Source organism: Ammospiza nelsoni, chromosome 6, assembly GCF_027579445.1.
Source record: "Ammospiza nelsoni isolate bAmmNel1 chromosome 6, bAmmNel1.pri, whole genome shotgun sequence".
NCBI lineage: Eukaryota > Metazoa > Chordata > Aves > Passeriformes > Passerellidae > Ammospiza > Ammospiza nelsoni.
This window is the reverse complement of record NC_080638.1, coordinates 56,414,879-56,426,934: the sequence shown is the minus strand read 5'-3', so window position 1 is coordinate 56,426,934 and position 12,056 is coordinate 56,414,879. Positions and strand designations below refer to the sequence as shown.

The following is a 12,056-nucleotide window of genomic DNA, read 5'->3' as shown; positions in this document are numbered from 1 at the left end:
TCCACGGCGCTGTGTGCCAGCCACAGGCACACACAGCATCCCCTGTGTGTGTGAAATCCCCTCCCTTCATCCCCAGCCTCCCTCTGCGCCCCTGCAACACAGGGGCAAAACAGGGTGAGCATTCATCACCTGGAGGAAAACTGGTTGTTGTATTAGCGAGACAGGAGCTGGTGCTTGCTTGGTCCCCGTTTGAGGGAGTTTCTCCTGTTTTTCTCACTCACCTGGGCTTCTTGCTGCTTGTCAAAGGCAGCATCTGCCAGCTGGTGCGCACCTGGCAGGGCACAGAAACAGGTGCAGGTAACCCAGTAACAGGTGCTATTCCAGAGGGTTTAGGTTAAAACACTGCTAAAAAAGAAAAATCTGTAAGAAATACAGACGTCTAGAGCCACTGCCAGCAAACAGCTCTTTCCTGACTGGGGCTGTGTGGCACAGCCAGGTGCCCAGGTGAGCATTTACAACCTTCCATCGCCCAGAGCAGGGTTAGGGACCCAGAGCCAGAAAAAAGGGATTATTTCAGTGCAGATCCCAATTACTCCTTCCACAAACGTGCTAATCACTGGTGACCCCCTCTAAATGCCATGGAAACCCCAGGGCACAGAGTGAGATCATCTGCCAGGACTCCTTTATTTTAAGATCTTTGTTTAAGAACTGTTCTAAGGCTTTGGAGAGAAAGACAACAAGGGAGGGTTCACCGAAGCATTTCCTCGGCTGGGATTCCATAAACCACGCGGGCACCCACAGAATGAGGAGTTTATGCCATTCCATACAGGGACTGGTAAAAAGGAAAAGGGAAAAAACCCCAGCCTCTAGAGAAGCATCTGAAATGTGTTTTGCTATAGTAGATGAAAAGTTCTGCTCTTTTTTCTCTGATTTAATAATTATACTTGGCTTTTATTGATGTCTGGTTTTTATACGAGATCTTTTTATATTATTCCATATCGGTGGCAATATCCTTCAGCTTCCAATTTGATAGGGAAAAGTGTCTTGATCAAATATAACAAATGTCATACAGATGCTTAAAAGTACTTCAGAAATATCTAACTCAGTAAGGGATTGAAAACGGAGAGTTTGTGAATGTTGTATCCAGTCCTTTGACAGTCCTTAGGGCGTTTTCTTCCCTGGATTTCGAAACGACAAAATTTACTGACTTTGTAATATCCAGAAGTACCAAAACTGTGGAAATAAAAGTGCTTAAGGCAGCGTAATGACATTGCAGAAAGAGAAACAGTTTGTTTCAAATAGGTTTTTTTCCAGGTGCTTGAGCATAACCACCTAGCACAAACAGGTCATTCACGGCAAATTAACACCTATCTTTCCAGCTTGAAGAGCTGCTTTTGTTTTCCTCCTGTCGGCCATTTGTCACTAATATTCACTTTTCAAGGAGGAGCACAGGTCTGCTTTTAACACATGACAGGTTTTGAAATAGTAAAATAATAAAGGTTCATGCTCAGTCAGCTCTGAATTCCATTTGAGTGGGGAACTGAGAGCAGCAGAGTTGGGAACGAGATGATTGTGGGGAGCATGGAGTAATTATATATACTATATACAATATAGTATATATATTTATATATATTTATGAAACTATTACATATAGTATTATATATAATACTGACTTTTAATTAAAGCCCTCTGCAGCACAGGCTGGAGATGGATGTGCAGCTCAGGCCAGGGGGTGACAAGCCTGCAGGTGGTGGCTTTGTCCCCTCTGAATGATGTGACAGCCACTGGCAGGGCAGGAGGGCAGCGGCTCCAGGGATGCCCTGGGTTTTGTGTGATCTTTGCCAATTCCAGCAGTTTTCCCCCAGGTCTGCAGCCTCGGCTGCGTTGCCCCTTGCTCTGCCTGGCTCCTGCTTTTCTGTTTCGTTCTGTCCAAGCTATTTTGGCTGCAGAAGGTCAAAGCCAGCACTGTCAGGGCCAGTGGAAATGCACTTGGGGGACAAAGAGAGATGGAGCATATGCCTGAGGACAAAATAAATCAGTTTCCCCTTTCTTCTCCTCCTGGTAGTGAAAGGAGTGCTCTTGGAAATGTCTCATTTTGTTTCATTTCTAAATAATGCTTTCTCTGTGGTTGTTGTTGGGGTTTTTTGTTTATGCTGGTTGTAGATCTGCATTTTTAGGCTCCTTTTATTTTTATTTTTTCCCTATCAGCAACAATATTAACCACCAAGTGAAAAAAAACATGTATTTAGGATCCTGGAAGAGAATATTTGAATTTCTGAAAAGGTTCAACCCTTCCCTGGGTTTGTTTGGGCTATTTTGCCATGAATTTGGATTCAGCCAAACTCCAGCCCTGGATACCTGGAGTTGACATTTGTTTACCTTCACAAAGCAGAAACCTCTTTCTATACAAAATATTATCAGTTGCATCTTGGCGTCAGTGCAGGAAGCAGGTAGTGCTGGTAGAACTTGCCACAGGCAGGTAGACACTGGAGCTTCTTTTGAGTAAATTCTCAGATGAAAAGACCAAACTATTTGGAGGACAGACTTCAGTTAAGTTACAAGACACATGAATGACACCCATTCACTTTTTTGGGGGGGGAACTCATCTGAATTGAGTAACTTCAGAAAGAGGTCTTTGAGTCCAACCCTGAGGTTTCTTAAAAGAGGCAGTGATGGAACCTCATTTCCATACCTGGCTCTCTTTCTCTGTGAGGCTGCATGTCCATTTGCAAATGGAAGAGTTTTATGCAAAAAATGTTGAAGCAAATCAATCAAATTAATGTCTTATGTGTTGCAAAAGGGAAGAAATGCAGAGGAAGTTTGTGTGGCTGCCTTAAATACCTTTTCAGTTCAAACTAACTGACTGTGAAATAGATAAATATATGCATTCCTGTGTCCTAACAAAATGCAGTCATGGGAGACAAAGCATGGGAGATGTCTAAATTGATGATTAATGTTACATTTTTCTTCCTCTGGGCTAGAACTGAGAGTTGGTGGCCAGATGCTTCCCCCCATTCATTCTTCTCATTGCCAGTCTGATGTTCAGTTCCATCCACTCTTCTGCATCTTGAGTTCACATTGATCTTATCTCTCCCTTCCTTTTTCTTTTTCCTGTGGTTCATTCTCTTAGCAGCCTATCTTATCTCTCTCTTTCAGCTGGAGGTCCTCAATTTTTTAACTCCTTTCTGAATTGTGCAGACAAGTTTGCTTTCTCTAGCTGATCTCTGCAACCCAGTCTTATCTACTTATGGAAATTCATGGCTTCATAATTTTACCCCAAATATCTGAAGATTCATAATTGTTAAAAAGGAAAAACAATAGAAATTATCACCCTTGCATCCTCCACATTAAACGACAAGGATTTGTGTTCCAGAGCATGCTTTGCTACAATTTCATGGAACATGCTGCCTCTCTCTCTTTGGGTCAAAGAAAACACGTGAACATCCCCGTTGTTTTTAATCTCATTTCTCAACTACTATTAAAGCAGCACACCCTGATGGATAAATCTAACATGAGTCCATGCACAGGGCAGGGTGTGAGTAGCACTAATAAAATAAAGCTTGTGTCATTCAGCTGTGTGTTTGCAGATTTACCTGTGAGCAGAGTAGAGAAAACAACGTTGAGAAAACAAGAGGGAAGTTGAGAAATGGGGTTAGATACAGGACAGAGAAATGTGAGATACAATGGTGCTTCCTGGCAAGGCAGTTGAGCAGAAAGGAATATTTTTTAATATTGCTGCAGCATAACTCAAAGAGCTTTATCTTTTAATATTTAGATGTCTGTCAAGAAGAGTAAACACAAGGGCTGTTTGGAGTGTTCTCACTGAATAACTCATGCTGGAATCACTTGGTGAATTGGGAATTTATTGATCTGATAGCATTTTTTCAATGGCTCAGTAGACAAACAGTGGATTTGATAAATATTTAAAAATAAACCAAGTGAGCATTATGAATTCCTGTCAGTCAAATGATGTTGAAATAATTTGACAGTCCCAGAACAGCACCACATTGGCTGAAAAGAGGGGAGATTTGGGGTTTGAAGTTGTGTGGGGATAAATCTCTGACACGGCAGTTGTCTTCAGTGGAGTCACAGCTGCAGGGAGTGCTCAGACATCCAGACTTACACCTTCAGTTCCGAGATGAAACTGGAAAAAAGCCACTGACAGTGAACGTAGATTTCCCAATACCATGAAAACCAACAGAGTCATTTCTTCCAGGTTTATGGAAAAACAGTTGGCTTCTCTCAGCTTAGCCAGGGGTTTGTCTCATGTGGGCTTTAAAAATTCTTAAGAGATCGAAACAACGCCCATCCATATATTCAGCAAGGACAGCTGAAATGCAGCACGGGCTGGGGATGGAGCACACTGCAGCTGCTGCTGCCACCCCACAGCCTGTCCCTTTGTCCCTGCTGGAGCGCTGCTGCTGGCACCACCCGCCCTGGAGCTGGGAGTCACATTGCTGCATCTCCCCACATCAATCCGCGATGTAGGCTGGGCTTCTTGTTTGCGTGTCTGTTTCTAAAAATGTGTCTTGTTTGTTCGTCAGGATGTTGTAGAAAAGGCTGGACCTTGGTATGGTCCTAAAGACAGTGCACAGAAATAGGGATGGCAGCAGAGCCTGAGCCAGCTCTTAGCAAGGTCTTGTTCCCATTCTCAGCCGCCTCAGTTCTCTCTGCTGCTGTTGACTGCACCTCAGGAGGCCCTTATTGCTTCTGGCACCTCCATCCTGGAGGTAGTTCCAGGACATCTTGCTTGGAACACAGAACCATGGAATGGTTTGGGTTGGAAGGGACCTTAAAGTCCATCCAGTTCCAAGCCCCCACCATGGGCAGGGACACCTTCCACTAGATCAGGTTGCTCCAAACCCCACCCAGCCTGGCCTTCAACACTTTGGGATGCCACCTTCTCACTTCCCCTGTGCTAACACTGTCCCATTGCCTCATCTTCCTCCTTCCCAGCTTTACCACCCTGCCGTTTTTAAAACCTCTGCTTTTAACTCTTTATGTGGGTGCCACACTCACAAAATGACAGAGGTTGTGTATGAACTGCATACTGCTTCACAACATATTTATATTAATTATATATGATTATAGATATAGTATACAATCACACAGTATATGTGATTATATATTATTTATTTTGTATATACAATAGAATCCCATAATAGACACAATTTCTGAAGTGTTATTCAGTTCATGTGCTGAAAAACTGTGTATATTAATTAGATAAAATTGCATATAGTATTTCTAAATTAAGTTATGTCTGTGATCTGTAATTAATATATAATGTATAATTAGATGTAATAATATACTTTAATTGCACAAGTTAAATAATTGGCTTTACTATAAATACTGTAGATGTGTGACCCTGTTTTCATAAAATGCCTGTTCAGCACCCACATAGGATGGCATCAGAGATACACACTCAGTTCTCCCTCTCAGATTTTCAAATACCCTCTGTGGAAACCAAGTGAGCCCATTCCAAACTTGGGCCCAGAAACCCAAGATCTGCAGAATTTCAGGTGTCAAAACCTATCCAGAGCCAACAGCATAAAACCCCCCAGCACAGCATCTGCCTGGACACGAAACCAGGCTGCTCTGTAAGCACAGGGGTTCTCCTTCTCCTTTGGCTGGAGTGTTTTTCACCTGCTCTGGGGTGTTGGCAAAGCAGCCCGAGCAATTGCAGGGCACTCCCAGGGCTACTTACGTGTTGTTTGTATTTTACACCCTCTCTCACCTCACCCCTATTTGACAGAATGCAAACCAGCAGCCAGATGCTTCTGTGAAACACGGAAACCAGGGCTGAAATCTCTCGCTGTGACTTCTTAAAGCTCCAGGGAGGAGGAGTCAAAGGATCAGTGGAATTCCTGGGAGAGGGAGGAATCAGCTGTATTGCAAATTTCTTTCCTTTACATGGGATGTGTCATGGTTTGACGCTGGCGTATCTGTCTTCAGTAGCTACACCAGGTGCCAATATTCAAATATGAGTACCGATTAATTTGACCACAGCATCCCAAAAAACTCACTTCTTTTTCAAAGCAAGACACTGTGAAATAGAAGCAGGTGAGAGGAGGGGCTGGGGATTATAACAAACCTGGGTTTGCTGATTTTAAGCAGCTTCCCTCAAGTGTAGAGTATCAGCATACGTTGAACGCAGCACTAAGCACTGGCACTGCCACCTTGCCAGCCACCATAGTGCTTCTTCCCTTGGTCTAAGCACTGTCAGCTCAGCATTCTGGGGGCTTTCGGAAAGAACCAAACAGCTGATAAAAGTGACAAGAAAAAAAGAACTTAGAGAGGGCACTGGGAGAGCCTCGAAGCCCCTTTGAGCCGCGCTGTTGTGACAGGCTGCATCATGCGTGTGTGCACGCCTGCACGAGAATTTACTAATACGCACAACGCTAATTACCCAGCTATGTCCCGGAGCAAGGCTGGGAATGAATTTCAGGAAAAGAGATGTTTGTTTTGCGCGGGCGCCCACATCCCATATACTCCCAGCGCCGCGGAAATCGCCCCGCATCTCCGCCCTGCGAGCAGCAGAGCCGGGAGCGGACCCGGAGCTCACGGAGCCCCCTGTGCCCGCATCCCTCAGCACCCCCCGACATGGAAAGCCTGTCCAGCACCCAGCCCAGGCTCTGTGCCCTGCTCCCGCCCCGGCTGAAGGCGTACAGCTGTTGCCCGAGCAGAGAAAGGGATTGGGTTTCACAGGCTGTGTAATCCGCGACAGCGCGCTCCCTGCCCTGGGGAGAGCGGCGAGCCTCGCCCCGGCTCAGCCATCCCCTTTCTGCCCGTGAGCAACGCCCCGGTCGACATAGAAGGAAAATTGTTTGCTGAATTTCTGCACAGCCCTCCTTCCAATCGCTGGAGAGAGAGGGGGAGTGAGAAAGAGAGAGAGTTTAAGGCAGGCTCTGCACTGGTGTTCTGGGCTATTTCAACTTCAGGGCAACTTTAGAGAACTTCAGTTATTTTTGGTAAGTTTTTTTCTTTCAACCCAAACGTCTCTCTCTCTCTCTTTCTTTCTTTCTATGAAATCTCTCGTGCAGATTGCAAAAGTTTGCAGTAGATGATGGGTGTTTAAAAATGCAGAGAGATGTGGGTGTGAGCATTTCGTGTCCTTTGGTACAGAAACCGGACTTTACAGTTGTAAAGACACAGTGTTCCCAGCTGCTGTACTTGATAAGTGAAACCTGAAAATGTTGTGTGTTAAATGACACTGCTGGGGAAAAGTATGCCCAGAGCTTCCACCAAGGTGCATCTCACCTGGTGTAAACCTTTGCCCCTTTGCTGTGTATGGGAAGAGGTGAGATCAGGGATGAACACAGGGATGTGTTCACCCTGTTAAAAAGTTTCTGATCCACGTTTTCACACAGGGGGTTTCCAGCCTCTAAGCCTCCCAAAGCTTTCAGAGGGATGTTGGTTCTTAGTGTATACACACCCCTCCATTCAGTAATCTCGATTCCAGATCGTGCATGTTGTTTTTCTTACTTCCTCTGTCTGTGTACTTAACCCATCGGGACGATCTCAGAGATAGTGAAACTCTTTTGTAGTGCAAAGAGCCAATCCCAATAGTTGCAATGAATTTCAGGGTGCAAAGAGCCATGTTCTTACAGTGAGCTTGATTTCTGATGAATATGAGTTTTCTGTTATTTGTTCTTATCCTAAATAAGAGTTTGGATTTCATAGTATCTCTGCTCCTATAAGAGGAATACTATTTCTACTATATCGCAATAGATACTATTTGCACTACATAAATATACTGACTTGGCATTAGAATCTCTGAATGTTCGTGGAATTTGAGATTAAGATTAACCTTGAAGCATTCAAAAAGCAGATCCTTGTCAGTAGAAGTTGGGTACTGGAAGTGCTCACTGCAAGGCTGCTGAGGCTAGTTCATAAAGTGCTGGGAAATACACAGGGAAAAATGATTCTGTCCACCTGTCTAGGTTCATCCATGTACCCTGATACCTTTCTGCACATGTGAATACAGATGCTCAGAAGTAGAACTTGTATCTGTAACCACCTGTAGAGAAAATGAAAAGTCCGTTCTCTCAAAACTTTAATGAAAAGAGAGAAAGCATTACTCATATGAGACAAAAGACCAAAAGTCATTGCCAAAACAAAACAAAAGCATTATTCTTTATAATTTATGACACAAAGAGCACAGAAGTTTGGAAGATGACTTGTAAGAGACACTGTATGATCACCTGTTGCATGTATGAGGGAAAAGGTCTAAGTGTTGCCTCGCTCTTGCTTTTACTATAATAAAAATGACAAATTTTGCAGATCTAAGCAAATCAGAAGTAAACCAGCTTACAACAGCCAATTTACTTCCAAAATCTATCCTAACATAGGTCAAAAATCCAGCATTAAAAAAATGTCAGATGTCTAACGGCACGGGAAAACCTCTAACATCTCAGGATTTATTGGGTTTTATCAGCCATGTTTAAAAATGATAAGCGTGACTGGAACTTTTAATTGCAGAAAGTGTATAACAATGGAGTTAACAATAACTCTTCAGCAATAAACTGAAAACTATAAATCTGCTCCAGGCGCTCCGCGGTGCTGACACGCTCCGCGATGGCCGCAGCTTTTCTGTGCAAGCATGTAGATTTGTTAGCTAAAACTGCATTTTACTATCTTTGGTGTGGCACTCTCGTAAAGTAAACTCTACTATTAGATTATGAGGCTTGTGTAAATCTCTGACTGAAGTCAGTTTGACTCTAGTCAGTGCTCGTAAGCAATGCATTGGGGATGGCTGCCTTCCAAGCTGCTCTGCAGCGGGTGTTAATGGCTTTGCAGTCGGACGGGGCAGCGGGAACTTCTGGCAGTGGCTGGCCAGGGGTTTGGAGATGGCACGTAGTCCCTGCTTTTAATTGTCTTGGACTCTCCGTCTGTGTTCACAAAACTATGAGGTCAACGTGCCTCTATTTGCTTTTGGCTGTACTTGAAGCTCATCATTGAAACAAAATCCAGCAGTCTGTAACGCGTGGTTATTGGGAATAGCTGCAATCTGAGTTAACCTCCTGTTGACTTCAGGGGTGCAGTGCCCTGTGCTTGGACACACCTTTCTGCAGGAAGCCACACCATGAACTTCACAGGTGTTTCACTTAATGTTGTCACTGTGAGTGGAGGGACAATGTAAACCCCATCGGGGTCTGACTGAGATGTCACGAAGCCACAGGAATGTGGATTTGAAGGTTTGAATCTCCAGATATACTCAGAGATTTGGGTTGTTTTTATTCCTCAAGTTTTCTGCTTGGGCAAAGAAATAATTTCATCCTGTAAAACACTGAGGGATTAGAACAAGATTTTTTCCAGGATTCCTCACATTCAGAGACCTAAATAATTAGAATACAAGGCAGTGTATTTGAAAGGTGTGAAAGCTTTTAATCTGAGTAAATATTTGAGTAAATAGAGTCAATCTAATTTTTTACATCTAGCTGTTTTTGCGTTCCATAATGTTGCTTACATTTGGAAACAGGAAAATATGCCCTGAAAAAACCCAGCGTTTCCTTCTCTGGAGAAACATCTCACTGTGTTTGTGGGCTCTGTATTGCAGGTACAATGCTAGCTGCAATCTGGTTCCCATGAACCAGTAAGGCTGAGAAAAGCCTCACCCTTAACCTTGTTTGGAGTGAGGAGGGGACCTGGCCCTCTGCGCCAGCACAGGCAGACCCAGCAAGGCCAAGCACTTGCTCTCAGGCAGATTGCCACGTCCCTGACCCCCAGTGCACCAACAAACTGTTTTCCTGACAACACCAGCTAACAACTGCTGCCTTCTCTGCTTCCCTTAGGTGTAACATCCCAGCAGGCTTTTCCCCCCACAGCCAAGTGGCAGAGCAGGGCTGAGTGATGAAGGAGACTCAGCTCCCGGTGGAGCTAAGATTAAACCCAACCAAAACTAGTTTGCCATCTCTCCACATGCTGGAGGAATCCCTCCTTGTGTCAGGGAGGGTCTTTTGGGTGACCCACAGCTGTGCCTAGCCCCAGTGTGGGAGGGTTATGCCTGCTCCAAGGAAAATTTGCTAAATTCACGTGTTTGCTCGTTTCGCTCCGGATTTCAGAGTCAAGGCTGGAATTCATTATTTTGTATTGGAAAACAAAACCTCAGGCTAGGAGAGGACTGTGCTAAATACTTCCTACCAACATGTTTACTTCCTGAAAGGGGACTATAGGTAGCCAAATATCTGAAAGTAACCACTGACTTATTGTAGAGTAAGTCTGCAGTTTTCTGTCAGAGAAGGGGATGACCAAATGTGTAGTCCAGAAATGAAAATAGTGAGTCCAGAGTGAAACAAGTCAGAATATGCTACGGGTGCTATGGCATGTAAGTAATAAATAGGCCAGGATAATTGACAGAGGACCCATCAGTAAGGGACAGCAGCTCTGCAAGGGAGAGAGTCCCAGGCCATGGTAACTGCCCAAATCCCAGTAAAATTCCATGGAGCAGGAATGCAAGTGCCTGAAGAAGAGCAGGCACCAAGTCTTCTTCATCTGCCTAATAAAGATAGCAGTGTCTTCAGGGGACAGAATTATCTGTTTTTCAGAAACACAAACAAGGAGATAAGGTTTATATGATTTCCAAGCTTGCTGATAAATACTCGAGGCTCCAAAGCCACAGGAGCTGCTCTTCACTGCTGGGCAAATGTTGTTTCTTCTCTGTAGTTAAGAGAACAAACACTACTTGATTTTGATAGCAGTGCTCTGTACCTGACTTTCATAGAGTCAGAGGAGCAGCCCTCTGATTTTAAATACCTTTTACCTGCCCACTGACCTCCCAGGTCTCTCCCCTTGAGCAGTGGTGTGTTTGCAGCCCCAGCCAGCCAGCACTGAAAAGCAAAGGTTTCAAGCTGCACACACTTGTTCCCATTTCCACAAATCCTAGCTAAACAGTCTAATAAACTGTTACAGATATAAAATATTCCACCTTGAAGTGCATCCTGAAAGTTCCCATATTTTATTAGTGCAGGCATCCCCACTTTTCCCAGGATTCCCATACTCCATACCAGCCATAGGAAGCAAATGTCATCAGGTTTCCACAGGTCCTCTCTTCATTTACTTGCTGTGTGATTTACTCCAGTTCCTGGACCTTTGACTGTCAGCCAGGCACAGTGCTCTGCTTTTCCCTCAAGTAAACACATGCAGGAACTTTTCTTTCCTTTTCCTCACATCACTCTTTTTTTAATCCAAAGAATTTGTCTCAGCACTGCTACTTGGAGGAGTGAATTCCAAAATGGGAATTTTTGCCTGAGTAGAAGAAACTCAAAGGGCATGCAAGCAGGAGCAAAAATTATTAAAGTTAGCATATGGGATAGGAACTTTTCCACACAGCAGGAGTGGCTTTAACTGATGCTTGCATTGTATTCTGAAGGGGAAAATGGCTCGGTGGCACTAGGCATCATTATCTTGAAAATTAGTTAGAGGTTAGTTAGCTTTTGGTGAACCTCAAAGGAGTTAGCAGCTCTCCTCAGATCAGAAGATCAGATAAGCATCCAAAAGATTGGGTTTGATTTTTTTTTTTATTTGCTTGAAAACTGAGTATGGTGGTATTAGGTCAAAGATTGGGCTTTATGGTCTTGGAGGTCTTTTCCACATTTAAAGATCCTGTGATTCTGTGTGTGTGAGTTTATGGGAGGGTCTGTAAGAGATGAAGATCTGTGAAACTATCATGAGAAAGTTGGTGGTTTCAATTGCTGATGCTTCCTGATATGAGCTGAGCTTCCCCTATCCCTGCTTCTACAATCAGCTGAAAGCAAATAATTTACAAGAACACAAAAATGTCATTAAACATTCCCCAAATATTTTCATATATGTCAGAGCTGATCTGATTTATGCTTCAGTGAAAGGTTGCATTGATTTTTATATGAACTGTGTCCTCACACTCCTTAGGGCTGGCTTTTTCACATAATGGGCTTGATTATGAGAAAAAAAATTGTTTGCAGAATGAATAGCTCAGTGCCCAAAGAGTGAGTGAGAACTCATTTTGGAGGCAAACTGGGCATTTTCACATGAGAATGACTACATGCAGCACTTGGTGAAGCCATCTTGCTACTCAGGCTTCCCATGAACAGTGATGGGTGCTGTGTGCTTAGGTTTTGCTGTCAGGATCCTTTTGGGGG

General features: G+C 43.9%; 1 protein-coding gene across 1 annotated transcript in view; it reads left to right on the top strand.

The window, feature by feature from the left end:
• Positions 1-6,677: 6,677 nt before the first annotated feature.
• Positions 6,678-12,056, top strand: part of LOC132074752 (protein AHNAK2-like) — a 51,770-nt gene continuing 46,391 nt past the window's right edge. The window contains exon 1 of the mRNA XM_059474742.1: positions 6,678-6,908. The gene's annotated coding sequence lies outside the window, so the exon portion shown is untranslated. The remainder of the gene's footprint in view (positions 6,909-12,056) is intronic.